The sequence below is a fragment of the Mobula hypostoma genome, chromosome 16, assembly GCF_963921235.1.
Source record: "Mobula hypostoma chromosome 16, sMobHyp1.1, whole genome shotgun sequence".
In the NCBI taxonomy this organism is placed as follows: domain Eukaryota; kingdom Metazoa; phylum Chordata; class Chondrichthyes; order Myliobatiformes; family Myliobatidae; genus Mobula; species Mobula hypostoma.
This window is the reverse complement of record NC_086112.1, coordinates 18,236,012-18,251,075: the sequence shown is the minus strand read 5'-3', so window position 1 is coordinate 18,251,075 and position 15,064 is coordinate 18,236,012. Positions and strand designations below refer to the sequence as shown.

The 15,064-nt window shown below is 41.6% G+C and overlaps 1 long non-coding RNA gene across 1 annotated transcript in view; it reads right to left on the bottom strand.

Annotated features, from left to right (window-relative positions):
- The window catches only part of LOC134357525 (uncharacterized), a 61,121-nt gene that overhangs the window by 31,337 nt on the left and 14,720 nt on the right, over window positions 1–15,064 (bottom strand). Inside the window, exon 2 of the long non-coding RNA XR_010020639.1 lies at window positions 2,750–2,799. This is a non-coding gene — a long non-coding RNA (uncharacterized LOC134357525). The remainder of the gene's footprint in view (window positions 1–2,749; window positions 2,800–15,064) is intronic.

Here is a 15,064-nt window from a genome sequence, read left to right as displayed (position 1 = left end):
AGGTGACTTGGATCACAGTCACAACATATGGGGGCTTGTCTGGGAATAATTGTGACCAACTGTTGGTCAGAGATTTAAGCAGTCTAAGGCCTAATATTGCTCCTGAATCCTATGATCTTATATCCCTACAATAACGTTCTGCTTTGAGTAGCTGGTTAAGGACCACATTAAACCCCATCTTCCTGCTGCACTGGTCCCCTTCCATTTTGGTCCACTGACGATGCCATAATCTCCACCCGCCACTCCATCCTATCTCACCTGGAAAATGATGCCTTGTGCATCTTATTAACTTCAGCTCGGCATTTAATATGATCACCCCTCAGAAGCTGGTGCGTAAACTGTTCTTGTGGGTCTCAGTAACTCTCCCTGTAACTGGATCATGGACTTCTTGACAGAAAGAGCAGAGTCAGTCCATGTTGGCAGCTACATCTCTCGATCCATCGTGCTGAGCGCCAGTTCCTCCGAAGCCTGCGTGCTCAACCTGCTGCCATTTACGGTGCTGGTGCATTGTGCAGCTCAGACCGAGTCATCGAGCTCGCTGATGACACAGACGTCAATAATGATGATGAGACACCGTAAAAAGAGGACGTAGAGCGGCTTGTCGAGTGGTGCGAGCACAATAATTTGAGTTTCAACGTGCACAAGACTAAAGAGATGATTGTGGATTTTAAGAAGTTACAGGCTGACTACACCTTACTGCACATGAACAGCTCCACTTTGGAGAGAGTTAGGAGCACCGAGATTCCAGGAGTGCACATACTGGATGTTTTCACCTGGTCCTTCGACACCACCTCTTTATTAAGGAAGCACCATGGTGTTGCTGTTTTCTGAGGAGATTGAGGTGAGCAACGCTCCCTCCTCACAACCTCCCACCCCACCCCCAACTATTCTAACCAATTTTTACTGGAGCACTATCAAGAGTGTCCTGACCAGCTGTATCGCTGTATGGTATAGGAATTACAAGGTATCTGACCATATGTCCCTACAAAGAATTATAAGGACTGCTGAAAGAATCACTGGGGTCTCTCTTCCATTAGAGATACGTGTTTATCAGGAGTGCTGCATACGCAGGTCCTCTAGCATTGTCAAGGATCATAGATTCTATTGTATTTCTTTGTACTACTATGAATACCTAAAAGGAAATGAATCTCAAGGTAGTATATGGTGATGTACAGTATATGTACTTCGATAATAAATTTACTTTGAACTTTGAATGAACCTACCAGTGCAACTTTTGCAAAGTGAACCAACAGTGGCCTCAGCAGAGAGAGTGTTTCTGACTTACAAAAACTTTAGATTATGGGCAACTCTTGGAACTCCTTTTGACTATGTAGGCATCTCTATTTAAAGAGAATGCAGTGGTCAGAACTTTCTATGGCCCACTACTGGTCAGGTTCCATGAATGCCAGACCAGGAACTTTAACCCTGTTGTTTCTTTCCTATACTATCACCCTTTGATTATACTGCAGCCGGATGTGGAGACTTTGTGAACTAAAAGCCAGCGGAGCAGCGGCAAGGAGACCAGTAGCCCACGGGACACGAGAAACAGCCGAAGTAGTAGAAGGAGCAAGGGAACAGGGGAAAGGAGGAAGCAACCAGGAGGATGTTTCTGTACGGTATCTAAAACTTCATCACCTAGTTGACAAGCACAGCTTACAATGGCCACCTTGATAGGTACATTTCTCTGATATTCTTTATCCCAACATAAGACCATAATACCTAGGAGTAGATTAGGCCATTCAGTTCATCGGGTCTTCTCTGCTATTCCATCATGGCTGATTTATTATCTCTCTCAAGCCCTTCTCCTGCTTTCGCCCTGTAACCTTTGACACCCAGATTAATCAAGAACCTATCAACCTCCACCTTAAATATACTCAATGACTTGGCAATTAGGTTGATATTATGCATATTATGCTACTCACATATATTACACATCAGTCCCTCAGCACCTTTCATCCCCCTCCACGCACTATCACGTTACTCTTTCACTCCACACCTCATACCTACACTGCTGACACAGTCGCTGTCCTCCTGTGATTTCATATATTCTGCTGCTAACTAGAGGAATTCCTCATGCCAGGAGTCACTTTGACATTTTATCATTTCCTGTCAGACACTGCCTATGTAGATACTCCTGTACCTAATGTCAATTTGTGTACATACAGTTGGTCTATGTATATTAACTCATCTTACATCTGTACGGCCACATTCAAACAGCTACTGTACATTGGGTTTAATAGGCTCACTTTTATATTTATGCTTTTTTTTTGTTTGTTTTATTGCATTCTTTATGCCTATTGTGTTTTTTTTATGCTGCATCGGATCCGGAGTAACAAACATTGTGTTCTCCCTTACTCTTCTTGACTGAAGGATGACAATAAACAATCTTGAACCTTGAATCTTGGATTTTGAATGGTGAATAATGGGTGGGGAATCCAGGGACCGTTTAAAAATCCCGCCCATCCTCCACCAGCGCTAATTCCAACACATGACTGAAAAAAATTCTCCTCAGTTACTTAAATGGCTTGCAAATACATCTGTGCTTTCCCTAATGAGTAACATCTCTCTTGTTAGACTAGGACCACTGCATAAAATACACTTTCCTTTGAGGACTTAATCTCTGCAGGTTTAAACACTGATCTGCTGATCATGCCAACATGCATGTTGTTAGGAGATACAATTTCCTTTAAGGATGCTCTACTGTGCAGAGGTTCCTGGTGCCACAGGAGACTCCAGCAGCCAGACTTACCAGAGTAACGCAGACAAAATGCTGGAGGAACTTAGCAGGTCAGGCAGCACCTATGGAGAGGAAGAAAGAGATGATGATTCGTGCTGAGACCCTTCATCAAAACCTTCTTACTAGGCTTTCCTTATGATTGATCCAGTACTGTCATTGAGTTTCTGTCCCAGACCCCTCCCTCTCCCTTAGCACTCTTCTATTTCAACTTTTCTCTACCCCCACATCAATGTGTCTTTTGGACCAATGCTTTCCTCTGATAAGCTCACAGCAAAGTATTTGGAACTGTGCTGAACTGAGCTGCGTTCTGTTTCAGCATTTGCTTCTGTATGTAGCCCACTTCTCTAATGCAGTTTCACATTGGATTTCAGCCAACTTCAACATTAGTTTTACAAAGATCCAATTTGCCATTTTGCAATTTTCTTTTAGTGCACCAAATATAGGTGCAATCCAATTTCTAGGCCCTAATTTCATTGGCAAGTCCTAGGTTTGTGGTTTTCCTTAGGCATTATCGCAACCTGAAGGGAATTGAAGAAAGTCTTCGGTTAATGGAGTTACTCCTGACAAACAGGCTGATAGTGTTGTCCTGCTAATTCGGGGTCAGTACTTAAATGTAGCTCTGGCAGAGTCATTGCAAAACCTGAATAGGAGTTTACTTGAAATCCATCAAAGACGCTTTCTATTGCAAGATGTTTGACAGCACACATACTGTATAGTTGCCGTTTGTCAAATGACACAAAGTACTTTATATGTAACACTAAATCACCACACCATATTTAATTGCAAAAGTGAAGTGCATTTTAAAGATACAGCAATAAGTTTCACTGAAATAGCACAGTCAAGAAATGTTTAATAGTCAATTTGTATCAGTGCAATTAGATATGAACAATATTTGATATTGATTTTTGATCTATAAACCTGTATGTCAATTTTGGCTGAAAGCCATTATATATTTATCAAGTTAACATAACTGAAGACGGGAAGGAATATATGTCTCAATATTTCCATTTCCTTTGAAGATGAATGAAACAAATTCACAGGATATGTTAAGTGCCAGAGATTTCCTCTTGTCAAGACCAGGCAAACTTCCAAAACTTCATTTGAATCCAATGGCCTGCTGCTTTTAGTTTGAGGGCAGAGGCACAGTCTTATCCTTTTTGTGCATTTTAATTGTCCTCCGAATTAACTAGAATTACATTTCAATAAAATAATAAAAATATATACCTTTCTGAGTAAATTTGAAGGTACTTCAGGTCAGAAATCAGTAATAGCCTTTCAGCATTTTATTTATTGCAAAACAGACTGTTTATATCCTGTGAAATTTAGCTATATGACACTCTTCATGAAAGATATTACACCAGATGAGTTCCTTCTTTAACAATTCTTTGCTTCCTGTAGCACTCCAATAAATTTTTCCAATTAATGAGGTCCTTGCTTTGCAGTGCAGGAGTAACATTGAGCTTAGCACAATTCACAGTGGGATTCAATGTACACTATACTGTGAAACCTCAGCAATTTCACAACATTATTACTTTCACCTCATGCTTGGGTTTTAATTATTGTGAGAAACTATTTTTCATTTTTAAATTTTCTATTTAAGCCAATTTATGTAAGATAGCAATTCAACAATACCATAAAATAAAATTGGCCAAGACAAGCTAGTTTCTACTGCGACTCCTTTCAGGCAGAAAGGCAAATAATTTAAGTAACCAAAAAGAATAGAAAAATACAAGTGATGCATTACCGCAATTATTGCAATTTAAATGCCTAGCTCTTTTTTCTTAACTGCCTACACTATGTGCTGTTACAGAATATCGCAACATTTTCTATCTTAAACTCAGAAATACTCAAGTACTCTATGCTTCCTCCAAATTTACCCTCAAACTACATCACATATAGCTCCAACTGACACAGTAATTTTATATTGATCCACATTTGTATGTTTTATATGAAGAATGAACAGTTATTATCCTTGAATGGGAAAGCAAGCAAAATCTCCTGACGTGTTTGATGATAGAAGTGTGGAATCCAAGACAATTTTCTGTGGCAGGCGATAGGAATCTTATCAATATTCTGTGTAATGACATCTCACGAGCCTTCATTAAGAGTGGGCTTTGTCAAAAGATCTGAAGAAGATCTGGTTTTGTGAATTTGCTAAGTTGCTATGTAAGGAGGTGTCCGTTCGAGATAGTATGAGCAACATATTAAAACAGTTCAAACTGTATTTACATTCCTATTTTTATTTTTCAGAACTAAAATGGAGAAGTATTCCAGTTATTTTACAGAATTCCCAATTCTCTGTCTTACAGATACACTAGTGAAGTTTAAGAGACTACTAGACAGGTCTAAGGTGGGGGCTTATATGGGAGGCAGGGTTTGAGGGTTGGCACAACATTGTGGGCCGAAGGGCCTGTACTGTGCTGTACTATTCTATGTTCTATGTTCTATCGTGTCATCGGGCAGACTGTGAGGCAGTGCCAAAGACCGGATATCTATGGCAGTAGCAGATTTACGAAGCGGGTGATTTGCCTTAAGGTAACAGCGGCAAGCCTGTAACTGCAAATTAGGAGCAATAATTGCAGAACACCATTGCTCTCTCTGCTGGCACTGCCATGATAGAGAACATCCTCACATCAGCCATTACTGTCTGGTTTGATGGAGCATCCTCGAACAATAAATGAACACTACAGCAAACTGTCAGGTCAGCAGAAAAGGTGCAATGGCTGCAGTCTACCATCAATGCAGATCTTGTATGCGTCCAGGACAAATAAGCAGGCAGGAAAAATCACTGCAGACACTACGCACCTTGCAAACTGCCTTTTCCAAAAGAACCCTTCTGGAAAGTGCTATAGGGCTATGTAAAACAAAAGCTTCATGCTGTCTTAAAAAGTTTCTTCCCCTCAGGTAGTTAATTTAATTGATCATTCTCATTAGCCCCCAAACCCCTCTATCTATTACCCCAGTCACTGCCCTGCACTGTAAGCACTAAATCACTTTTAATAATGCTGTTTCCATTGTAAACCATGCTGAGATTTATATATTTATGCACATTTTATTCTACATCCATACTTCAAGTTTATTTTTTCTATCTGCAGTAATTGTTAATTCTTTGTTATGGATGAATGTTATTGTTTATTGTATGTTGTGCCCTGACCAACACACCTTGACCAGCAAATTCCTAATACATCTAAATGTATATAGTGAGTAAAGTTGTTCCTTGGTAAAATCTGAAATCCACTTCCTTTGGAAAAGTTCTGCAAACGAGGACACCTGGTACCATTATAGGGAGGAGAAAGCTGTAGAAATTGTGACAAGTGAATTACTAATTCTGAGCCTAATGAGTATTAATTTGACAAGCAACACACATAAAAGTTGCTGGTGAATGCAGCAGGCCAGGCAGCATCTCTAGGAAGAGGTGCAGTCGACGTTTCAGGCCGAGACCCCAGGACGAAGGGTCTCGGCCTGAAACATCGACTGTACTTCTTCCTAGAGATGCTGCCTGGCCTGCTGCGTTCACCAGCAACTTTTATGTTTGTTGCTTGAATTTCCAGCATCTGCAGAATTCCTGTTGTTTGCATTATTAATTTGACAAGTTTGTTTTCTATGTTGTCTGGGGAAGAGATCACAAAACAGTATTGATTCCCTGGAAAAGCACAAATTGAGCAAGCCTAGGCCATTGCTGAGGCAAAGGCTGAAGGACCTTGGTTTTCAGATCAGAAACATGGACACTTGCAGATAAGAGCCAGATGTCTCCGGGGTCCCTAGTTAACTTGACACTATTCCTTGGCAAGCACCTCTACTCAGAGCCATAGAGTCATCTACTGCATCCAGACTGACCATCGACCACCCACTTCCGCTAATTCAACATTAATTCCATGTTAATTCCTTCCTTGAAACAATGAATCATAGCGTCTATAATTGATCCATTGTAAAAATGCTTGGAGAAAGATGATTACAATGAGACACATCTCTGAAAAGCAATTGTGGGGATGGAAGGTTTGTTCAGTGTTGATAAGCTTGGAAGGCTCCTTTGTCCATCATTCATATTGTTATCATTGCCAATTGGAGCAAATAAATCAGAAGGCACCAGAGTGAAGCATGAGGTATATTCATGCACCCACAATTGCTTTTACAAGAGAGGAGAATGAGGAACGATCGTATAGAGGTATATAAAATCATGAATTATGATAGGGTAAATGAATGAAGGCCTTTTCACCTCCAGTTGGGTGAGACTACGACTAGAAGTCATACAGTACTATGCAAAAGTCTTGGGCACATTGTATAGTATATATAGCGAGGGTTCCTGACACTTTTGCACAATACTGCAGTAATTCTATGTATTGCTCTGTACTGCTGCCACAAAATCATGACATAGGTGGGTGATGATAAACCTTATTCTGATATGGGTCTCTTTTGTGGGCTGAGAATGGGAAGGAGGCAGGGAGAGGGGAATCATGGTTGGGAAAAGGAGAAGGGAGCGGGAAGGGAGCAGGAAGCAGTGATTAATAAACCAGTTGTTTGGAATCAAGTGACCTTGCCTGGTGTCTCAGGGCTGGGTGTGTCTGCACCTGGGCCACCCCATACCCCTGGCACTCCTTCTCTGCCACCTGTCCCACACCCTTCTCATGACACTATACCCTCGCCATTCCCAACAGCTCTTGTTTCCACTAGATTTACAAACTCACTCGCTGCCCCACATTGACAAGTACAGTACTGTCCAAAAGTCTTAGGCACCCAAACTTATATGTGTGTGTGTGTGTGTGTGTGTGTGTGTGTGTGTGTGTGTGTGTGTGTGTGTGTGTGTGTGTGTGGGCACATGGCCAAGTGGTTAAGGCATTGGACTAGTGGCCTGAAGATCGTGAGTTCGAGTCCCAGCCGAGGGAACGTGTTGTGTCCTTGAGCAAGGCACTTAATCACACATTGCTCTGCGACGACACTGGTGCCAAGCTGTATGGGTCCTAATGCCCTTCCCTTGGACAACATCGGTGTCGTGGAGAGGGGAGACTTGCAGCATGGGCAACTGCTGGTCTTCCATACAAACTTGCCCAGGCCTGCGCCGTGGAGAGTGAAGACTTCCCAGGCGCAGATCCATGGTCTCGCAAGACTAACGGATGCCTTTACTTTATATATATATATTTATATATATATCTGTGTGTGTGTGTGTGTGTGTGTGTGTGTGTGTGTGTGTGTGCGTGTGCGTGCGTGCGCGCCTAAGACTTTTGCACAGTATTGTGGGTTTAGAATGAAAGGTGAACTACTTAAGGGGAATCTGAGGGTGAATGTCTTCTGTCAGAGGGTGGTAAGGGTGTGGAATGAGCTGCCAGTGGAAGTGGCAGGTGTGAGTTCAATTGTAATATTTATGAGAAGTTTAGATAGGTACAGGGGTGAGAGGGGTTTAAAGGATATGGTCCAGGTACAAGTAGATAGGACAAGTCAGAAGTTCTGGTTGGTATAGGCTAGATGGCCCAAAGGGCCTGTCTCTGTGTTTTAGTATTCTGTGACTCCACAGAATGTTTAGGCACATGGTCATCTCATTTTCTTTGTACTATATGTAGCAATGATAACATAGAAACATAGAAAATAGGTGCAGGAGTAGGCCATTCAGCCCTTCGAGCCTGCACCGCCATTTATTATGATCATGGCTGATCATCCAACTCAGAACCCCGCCCCAGCCTTCCCTCCATACCCCCTGACCCCCGTAGCCACAAGGGCCATATCTAACTCCCTCTTAAATATAGCCAATGAACTGGCCTCAACAGTTTCCTGTGGCAGAGAATTCCACAGATTCACCACTCTCTGTGTGAAGAAGTTTATCCTAATCTCGGTCCTAAAAGGCTTCCCCTCTATCCTCAAACTGTGGCCCCTCGTTCTGGACTTCCCCAACATCGGGAACAATCTTCCTGCATCTAGCCTGTCCAAACCCTTTAGGATCTTATACGTTTCAATCAGATCCCCCCTCAATCTTCTAAATTCCAACGAGTACAAGCCCAGTTCATCCAGTCTTTCTTCATATGAAAGTCCTGCCATCCCAGGAATCAATCTGGTGAACCTTCTTTGTACTCCCTCTATGGCAAGGATGTCTTTCCTCAGATTAGGGGACCAAAACTGCACACAATACTCCAGGTGTGGTCTCACCAAGGCCTTGTACAACTGCAGTAGTACCTCCCTGCTCCTGTACTCGAATCCTCTCGCTATAAATGCCAGCATACCATTCGCCTTTTTCACCGCCTGCTGTACCTGCATGCCCACTTTCAATGACTGGTGTATAATGACACCCAGGTCTCGTTGCACCTCCCCTTTTCCTAATCGGCCACCATTCAGATAATAATCTGTTTTCCTATTTTTGCCAGCACAGTGGATAACTTCACATTTATCCACATTAAATTGCATCTGCCATGAATTTGCCCACTCACCCAACCTATCCAAGTCACTCTGCATCCTCTTAGCATCCTCCTCACAGCTAACCCTGCCACCCAGCTTCGTGTCATCCGCAAACTTGGAGATGCTGCATTTAATTCCCTCATCCAAGTCATTAATATATATTGTAAACAACTGGGGTCCCAGCACTGAACCTTGCGGTACCCCACTAGTCACCGCCTGCCATTCTGAAAAGGTCCCCTTTATTCCCACTCTTTGCTTCCTGTCTGCTAACCAATTCTCCATCCACATCAATACCTTACCCCCAATACCGTGTGCTTTAAGTTTGCACACTAATCTCCTGGGTGGGACCTTGTCAAAAGCCTTTTGAAAATCCAAATATACCACATCCACTGGTTCTCCCCTATCCACTCTACTAGTTACATCCTTAAAAAATTCTATGAGATTCGTCAGACATGATTTTCCTTTCACAAATCCATGCTGACTTTGTCCGATCATTTCACCGCTTTCCAAATGTGCTGTTATCACATCTTTGATAACTGACTCCAGCAGTTTCCCCACCACCGACGTTAGGCTAACTGGTCTATAATTCCCCGGTTTTTCTCTCCCTCCTTTTTTAAAAAGTGGGGTTACGTTAGCCACCCTCCAATCCTCAGGAACTAGTCCAGAATCTAACGAGTTTTGAAAAATTATCACTAATGCATCCACTATTTCTTGGGCTACTTCCCTAAGCACTCTAGGATGCAGACCATCTGGCCCTGGGGATTTATCTGCCTTCAATCCCTTCAATTTACCTAACACCACTTCCCTACTAACATGTATTTCGCTCAGTTCCTCCATCGCACTGGACCCTCTGTCCCCTACTATTTTTGGAAGATTATTTATGTCCTCCTTAGTGAAGACAGAACCAAAGTAATTATTCAATTGGTTTGCCATGTCCTTGCTCCCCATAATCAATTCACCTGTTTCTGTCTGTAGGGGACCTACATTTGTCTTTACCAGTCTTTTCCTTTTTACATATCTATAAAAGCTTTTACAGTCAGTTTTTATGTTCCCTGCCAGTTTTCTCTCATAATCTTTTTTCCCCTTCCTAATTAAGCCCTTTGTCCTCCTCTGCTGAACTCGGAATTTCTCCCAGTCCTCAGGTGAGCCACTTTCTCTGGCTAATAACACCATTCAGGGTTAGCCAGAGTGAATAGATTACAGATTGGTTTAAGAGGGAAGAGTCTTCAAATATTGTCCACCTGAATTTCAGGAAGGTATATTACACAGTCTGTATAATCGATTGATTAATAATGTCTATGCTCATGAACTTGACAGGATTTTTCTGTGACTGAGAGGTAGAAAACCAAGAAGAAGGGAGTATCACACGCAAAATGCTCTAGGGGCTGAGCAGATCAGGCAGTATCTATGGAAGGGAATAAGCAGTCCACGTTTTGGGCTGAGGCCCTTCATTAGGATTGATTCATTGCCACAGTCGACTGTAAAGGCCAAATGATGGGGTATATCTAAAGTGAATTTGATAGGTTCTTGATTAGTAACAGCATCATTGATTGCAGGGGGAAGGCAAGAGAATGGATTTGAGAGAGAAAATAAGTCAATCATGATGGAATAAAGGAGCAGAATCAATGGGCCAAATGACCTAATTCAGCTCCTATGTACTGTATTAAGGTCTTATGGTTTAATGTTAGGCCTCGTGTGGAGGTTACAGGAATAATGTTGAAAAGTTCTTGAAGTTGTATCAGACATGGTGAGGTCAAATTTACAGTGCTGTGTGCAGTTCTGGTCACCTAACTACAGGTGCAGGTTGATAAGTCTAGGTAGAAAAACAACTTGGCATGGATTAGATGGGCTGAAGAGCCTGCTTCTATACTGTAATGCTCCATGACTCTATAATGTTGCCATGTTTCTACATTACGGTGACTTGCTTCTATATATATAATATGGTTATATACAGAATGTTGGGTACACGTATATCATTAAACGATAGTAAATTTGAGTTTACCTGACTTGAATCTTAGTTTGTAAATTTGAAAGCTGCGTTTGGAGAAAAGACTTTCCATCCTCTTACTACATGTGCCAGTGAATAGAAATTTGTAGAGAAGACTGAAGCATCTTCATGTTCTCATGGATATTAAGAATTTGATCTGGAAAAAATATGTCTATTAGCTGAACGATTTGAGGATTTTAAGAACTCAGAAGCATACAAATAAATTAGACAATGCTTTCTGAGTTAGATGGTGGTAGAATTATGAAACATATTATCCACAGACGATAAGAATAAGAAATGATAGATTTTAAATGAGCATTCTCATTGGGGAGAGGATAAAGTCTACACATTGCAGAACCACAATAAGGAACTTAATGAAAGATCAAAGAACCGCAAATACACGAAACATGAAATAAATTCAGAAAGTGCAGGAAACATCCATCAGGCCAGACTGCAGCTGTGGAAGGAGGAAGAAGGCCAATGTTTCAGGTTGAAAACCTTGATCGGAAGGCATCAGAACCAAATTGGCATCCTGATGAAGAAAATTAATGGATGTTATTAAAGAATGCTCTAGAAGCATAGATTGTACTGGAATGGACAGAAACACTCAGTGACCACTTTATTAGTTACATCTTGTGGGATCTGGTGATTTTTCGATCCTCAGGCTCTTTTAGGAATCCAAGAATGAGTGAAGATTTTGCTTCATGATAGTTTATTTAACGTTTAAACAAAGGAACAGATATAAAACACAAAGGAACGAATCTCAAGAAAAATCAAAGATGAGATACTAAGAACAAAGACAAGATGGCGATTTTTGCAGAGACAGACACTTTTATATTGAGATTGGGCCACATTCCTGAAATAAGCAAAGAGCCAATTAAAGACAGACAGGTGTAGCATGTTTATCTTAACCAATGAAAAATGAAAGGTGATAAACCATTAGTGAAGCTATCATTTCAATCTTGTGAAAAACCTTATTGATTCAACTAATACCTTATTAAAGGCACAAAAAAAACAATTCTAACAACAAGTACACCTGCTTGTTAATGCAAACATCTAATTAGCCAATCATGTGGCAGCAACTCAATGCATAAAAGCATGCAGGCATGGTCAAAAGGTTCAGTTTTTGTTCAGACCGAACATCAGAATTAGGTAAAAACGTGATCTAAGTGACTTTGACTATTGAACAATCGTTGGTGCCAGATGGAGTGGTTTGAGTATCTCAGAAAATTGCTGAGCTCCTGAGATCTTCATGCACAACAGTCTCTAGAGCTTACAGAGAATGGTGCGAGAAACAAAAAGCATCCAGCGAGTGGCGGTTCTGTGGTGGAACACATTGTTAGTGACAGAGATCAGTGGAGGATGGCCAGACAGGTTCAAGCTGACAGAAAGGCAAAAGTAAATCAAATAATCACGTGTTACAACAGTGGTGTGCAGAAGAACATCTCTGAATGCACAACACATTGAAACTTGAAGTGGAAGGGTACAACAACAGAAGACCACAAATATACTCTCAGTGGGCTACTTTATTAGGTACAGGAGATACCTAATAAAGTGGCCACCAAGTGTGTACTGAGTGCTTAGAGTTGCTTAGAATAGGTGTTTTTAGAAGTTCACAAAGGTTTGTTTTTACATTTAATTGATGTGCTTAACTTCAGTCACATAGAGTGGACTGATATCATCTCAAGGGCAGAGCTGCGGAATGTGTTATTATGTGAAGAATAGATAGAGGCAGATTGATGGACAGCAAAATAGTTATCAATATACAAGCAGCTAGAAAATGACATCAGTGTCATCAACAGAAATGTTGCCAGTGGTTGGTGAGAATTATTCATCAACTAGCATCACTAGTCATAAGTGTCCCTGATAATATTGTAGGTCAGTTAAAGAGATGGCACCAACCTGTTAACGATGGTGATTGCCTAGCCACAATACTCATTCCTCACCAACCTTCTTCAAATACCACTACTGATAACGAATCCAGTCCTTTACCTTTTCCACCAGTCATATCCCAGCTTCTTACTTCATCCCCACCCCTACCCCCATTCACCTTTTAGCTTGTACTCCTTCCCCTCCCACCATCTTCTTATTCTGGCTTCTTGCTCCTTCCTTTCCAGTCCTGATGAAAGATCTCAGCCTGAAACGTTGACTCTTTATTCATCTCTATAGATGATGCCTGACCTGCTGAGTTTCTCCAGCATCTGTAGTATAATAACCCAACTGCTAAGCTTGATACATTTGCTTGATAACAATGCAAGTACACTGATGATGCATGTGGATAACCCAACATAATCTATACCTTATGGCTCTATCTAGCTCCTCCAACCAATCAGAAAAACTAGGCTCAAAACATCGATCCACAGACAAGCTAGTTTTAGCTTTCACCATAGTTCAGTATCCCTTAATATGTTATGGTCAACATTGATTAACCTGATGACCAGTGTCATTCAAATGCCATGTCAGAAAGAAGATCATCCCTAGGGTCATCTATCTAGCTTATTTTCTTCATTGAACAGTAGTACTGCGATCAGTTGAGTTGAGTATTATGTTCTCCAAAAGGGGTAGTCTATTGGTGGGTCCTCAGGTGTCTGTAGAGGCTGATCTGGGATCCACATATTCCCTTAATGGAGAAGGCCTGTGTGTGACTTTGTTTAATGTAGGGAGGATGATGCACAAGCAACCACCAGACAGTGGCAGATCAGGGTCAGGGTCCAGAGGCACGGAATGCAAGATGACTGGGGTCCCTTCACTGCTGCCACCTTTCTCCACCCTCACTGCCATCGTGATGTATCATCATCTTCTGCCAGCTCCACCACTGAGGTCTCGGCTAGCTCACTCTCTGTCTGGAACCTCCTCCTTGACCTTACTGCAAATGGGTAACCCTCCTACCAAGAGCTAAGCACCAGATAGCGTCACTCTTCGGATCTCAGGAACTCACAAGTCTCTTCACCTCGACAAGGTGACAATCCTCAGATCACAAACCATGAATGTTGTGCGCTGTGGTACTCTACTCTCAGTGTCCATTTTATTAGGTACCTCCTGTACCTAATAAAGTGGCCATTGAGAGAATGTTCTATTTTAGACTACTCTATGAAAGCACATTGCAAGTTGACATCACATGGGAATTGCACATTGAGAGAGTGATATGCTTTCCTCCTTCAGACAGTGATGGATGGCAACAACTGATGATGCCTGATACACTTGCAAAATGATTAATAGGAAAGAACATTGCTGCTCGAATATTCCTCGCTGTGACTTGTTGCTACGGTTCACTGGTGAAAGACAGGATTTGGAAAAGCCCCAGTGACAGATTGGATGTAAGAAGTATTTAAATGACCCAGCACCACTTGGAAAGATTTGAGGTAGTTGAATTTAGGACAATGATTACTTTAATAGTCAAAAACAGAACGTTATTTGTGTAGATTGCCTTTCATTTTCCAGTACCATAAAACTACACCATTCAGATGCAATCTTACTGAGTAACCATAGGTATTGTATATTTACTAAGGTTTTATAAGGCAATGACCCTACTTCACTTGGAGTGTTGTGAGCAGTTTCGGGCCACTTATCTAAGAAAAGGTGTGCTGGGACTGGAGAGGGTTCAAAGGAGGTTCACAAGAATGATTCTGGGAATGAAAAAGTTTTAAGTATGAGGAGTGTTTGATGGCTTAGGGCCTGTACTCACCGGAGTTTAGAAGAATGAAGAGGGATCTCATTGAAACCTATCGAATATTGAAAGGCTTAGTTAGAGTGGATGTGGAGAAGTTTCCTATAATGGGGAGAATTGGACCAGAGGACACAGCCTCAAAATAGAGAGATGTCCATTTACAATGGAGATGAGGAGGAATCTCTTTAGCCTGATGGTGGTGAATCTGTGGAAATCATTACCACAGACAGCTGTGGAGGCCAAGCCATTGGGTATACTGTAATTAAAATGGAGCTTGATAGATTCTTGATTA